At 48.1% G+C, this 3,978-nt stretch overlaps 1 protein-coding gene across 3 annotated transcripts in view; it reads right to left on the minus strand.

The window, feature by feature from the left end:
- The window catches only part of NFYC (nuclear transcription factor Y, gamma), a 64,937-nt gene extending 60,985 nt beyond the window's left edge, over nucleotides 1–3,952 (minus strand). The window contains exon 1 of one of the 3 annotated variants that reach the window (XM_010862703.1): nucleotides 3,522–3,952. The gene's annotated coding sequence lies outside the window, so the exon portion shown is untranslated. The remainder of the gene's footprint in view (nucleotides 1–3,521) is intronic. The other 2 variants (XM_010862697.1, XM_010862695.1) reach the window with 2 other exon arrangements.
- Nucleotides 3,953–3,978: the final 26 nt, after the last annotated feature.

The raw sequence follows: 3,978 nt of genomic DNA on the forward strand, positions 1-3,978 counted from the left end.
CCTTCACTTTCACTTTTCACTTTCATGCACTGGAGAAGGAAATGGCAGCCCACTCCAATGTTCTTGCCTGGAGAATCCCAGGGACAGCAGGGCCTGGTGGGCTGCCGTCTATGGGGCCGCACAGAGTCGGACACGACTGAAGCGACGCAGCAGCAGCAGCAGCAGTGTTTGGAGACAAATGTGCTAAAGAATGGTGATGTTGGAAAAAGTTCCCCAGTGAGCTCTTTACACTATGTACTTGGTAGTTCCTCACTGCTCAGCATTAATCACTTCCATATATAGAAAGTCTATGGCAACAATATTTTGAAGCCTGGGTTTAAAGAATGCAGATTCTTAAACTTTCTGTACATATTTTCGGCACATATTTTCACCTACCTGGGTTCAGAAAAACTCCAGCAGTTTACTATGTTAATCTCTCCCTTCACAAGAGAAACCAACGGATACAATTTAAACACCTAGTTGAAGAAACAATATTCTATATGGTTATCATTCTGTGGTCTGAACAGTACAACAAATTCTTATTATAATTATTCAAATAAATACAATTTCTTATTCAAATTCTCCCACTCAATACATCCCTAACATCCAGAAGTCAAGGAAAAATGATCCACTGTGAAATGTAAAACTACCTGAGAGTTTTGACAAGTCAGGTTTATGCTGATAGCAAGACACAGCAGATAAAACTACAAGCTTTGACATCAGGCTACTTGAATTTTAATCCTAGCTCAACCACTGAGCAACACTGGAGAAGCTACTTAACCTCTCTGATCTTCAATTTTCTCATCTGCAACATGAGGATGTCTACCTAACAGAAAATGTGTTAAATGTACTCCAAAATGTCAATCCTCTTCCTCTACTACTTTCCCCTTCTGTCTTGAAATTTTAGTTGCATTCGCATAAAACTGAGAAATGTGAAAATCACAGGAGTTTCTTGAAAACATAAATGTAATATCTAGCTAAAGTTGAAAGAACCACCTAAAATAGACAAGGACAAACAAATTAGAAAAACAGAGGTTTAACAAATGTGTTTCCATGATCTCCAAACCTCAGGAGGAGCAAATGTAATACAATCCAAGTTACTACAATTCAAAGAGAAAAGAACGTACCCCCAACAAGCTGACTCTTAACAACTCTCAATTTAAAAAAAATCTTTTTTAAATATGAACCACAGAGTTGACAAACCCTGTTACATAAGACAAGATGCAAGATGCTATGCACTAGCTTATTTTCGCTCTGAGCTGCTTATGAAAAAAATTTTCCTTTACTGTGTATGAGGGTGGGTGTGCTTTTCAGACATATATAAAAGGAAATAAATGTGTCAAGATCTAGGATCTGTCAAGTGCTCCTCCACTAAAGAGGAACCTAACAACATCCTGCCAAACAAACAATTGCCAAGTATCTGATATTTGCTAGAAAGAGTAGCTTTGGAAACCTGGAAACTGAGCCCTGATCTGTAACTTTGCTAGAGCAGTAAAACTACACGTGTGTGTTAGTTATTCAGTTGCGCTGGACTCTTTGTGATCCCATGGACTGTAGCCCACCAAGCTCCTCTATCCATGGAATTCTCCAGGCAAGAATACTGGAGTGGGTTGCCATTCCCTTCTACAGGGGATCTTCCCAACCCAGGGACTGAACCTGGGTCTCCGTACTGCAGGCAGATTCTTTACTGTCTAAGCCACAAAACTTCCTATAGAACACCTAAAACTAGCAGCATGGTCCTGAGACCCCATCATCTATAACTACTCTCTTAATATGATTCCCAAATCTGAAAATGTTTCCCTAAATGCTTCTACTTTTTCACTCCTACAGATCTGTCACTATTAAATGCTGTGCCCCCTAGGCTGGGCATTCTGTTATTAAGAACAAGCACACCTATCCAATAGATTGCCTCCCTCTCAGCCTGGAACTAAAAAGCCTCTTGATGAAGGTGAAAGAGGAGAGTGAAAAAGTTGGCTTAAAACTCAACATTCAGAAAACTAAGATCATGGCATCTGGTCCTATCACTTCATGGGAAATAGATGTGGAAACAGTGTCAGACTTTATTTTTTTTGGGCTCCAAAATCACTGCAGATGGTGATTACAGCCATGAAATTCAAAGACGCTTACTCCTTGGAAGAAAAGTTATGACCAACCTAGATAGCATATTCAAAAGCAGAGACATTACTTTGCCAACAAAGGTCCGTCAAGGCTATGGTTTTTCCAGTGGTCATGTATGGATGTGAGAGTTGGACTGTGAAGAAGGCTAAGCGCCGAAGAATTGATGTTTTTGAACTGTGGTGTTGGAGAAGACTCTTGAGAGTCCATTGGACTGCAAGGAGATCCAACCAGTCCATTCTGAAGGAGATCAGCCCGGGGATTTCTTTGGAAGGAATGATGCTAAAGCTGAAACTCTAGTACTTTGGCCACTTCATGCGAAGAGTTGACTCATTGGAAAAGACTCTGGTGCTGGGAGGGATTGGGGGCAAGAGGAGAAGGGGACGACAGAGGATGAGATGGCTGGATGGCATCACTGACTCGATGGACGTGAGTCTGAGTGAACTCCGGGAGTTGGTGATGGACAGGGAGGCCGGGCGTGCTGCGGTTCATGGGGTCGCAAAGAGTCGGACACGACTGAGCGACTGAACTGAACGGCCTGGATTTGTTTACTTCCTCCTCACACCATAACCACAGCCCTCATTTGGTAACTACGGACTCCAGGGTTTCACCAAAACCTGTGTTTCAGCACTGGCACTCTCTAGCAAAATTCCTGATCTGATCCTATTGTTCATCGGATGTGTCTCTAGGGCCCTGATGCCCTCTCTTTCTATACTATGCTCTCAGATTTGGCATTTGTGGATATCAGGGTCATTCCCTGTGTTATACTCCAAGTCTAGCACCCCTGGATCTCAAAGATCGTCTCAACCTGTAACTCAGGTTTCAGCGTTTCCAAGCCTGGCACCCTTGTGGCTTACACGCCCCTATCCCAGGCCATTCCGGAGGGCACCTCTGGAATTTGGAGTGCCTCCCACTTCCAGCCACGCATAGGATACTCCTGAAGTACTTGCCAGACCATCACCCTCTCTCCCGGCTTACGGCCTCTAGGCTCGCCCCCCAACCCCACCCCACGCCTGCGCTGTAAGTGGTCATCGCTCGACAGACCGAGACGAAGACGCGCGCATCCCCACAGCCTCTGATTCCCTGACAACCCCTAGGCCGAAGCCAGCGCGACCAATAACGTGCCAGGTCCTCGGCCTCCCCGCCACCAACCAATCACGAGCGAGCCCCCCCCGCCGTCGCCTTCCGCCAATGGGAAAAAGCCCGCGAGCCGGGCCGACAAGGCGCACGGACCCCACGAGCGCGACGGCGGCGACAGCGGCGGGCCAGGGAGAACACAACATGGCGGTGGGCAGGCCGGACCGAACTACAGCAGCAGCCACGCGAGGGAAGTGAGGTCTCCGCCGAGGGCGGGAAGCGCCGCCCCTCCCCTCGCGACCGCCGCTCACCTCTCCCCCTCCCACCCGCGGTAGCTCCCGCACACTCACACGCCTCGGCTCAGAAGGCCAGGGAAGAGCAGGAGCCGCCCCCACGCTCCGACGGAGTCGGGCAATGCAGAGGCCTGGGCACGACGGAGGGGAGGGGGAAGCGTGCGTCACGGAGAACGGAGCGCGCCCTAAGCCGGGGTACAAACAAGATGGCGGCCACGCCGTTTGCACCGTCTCCCCCCGCTTCCCCTCCCCCTCCTTTGGCGCCTTGGCTCCTAGTGTCTTTAATGCGCAGAAGCTTAGTTGCTTGAAGTCTCGCGAGAATTGAGAAGGGGCGACGACTTGGTGAGACTTGAGCCATCTGACCCCGCCCCCTTTAGAGTCCAGAGGTATCTAGCGGGGTCCTAGACAGCGTATTCAGCTTTTGTGGACCTCTGCTAACGGGGTCCAAGACAGCGTATTCAGCTTTTGTGGACCTCTGCTATGGTACGCACGCTTTTGAGTTTTAGGGGAATAG

The sequence above is a fragment of the Bison bison genome, unplaced genomic scaffold (genome assembly GCF_000754665.1).
Source record: "Bison bison bison isolate TAMUID 2011002044 unplaced genomic scaffold, Bison_UMD1.0 scf7180017864484, whole genome shotgun sequence".
Lineage (NCBI taxonomy): Eukaryota > Metazoa > Chordata > Mammalia > Artiodactyla > Bovidae > Bison > Bison bison.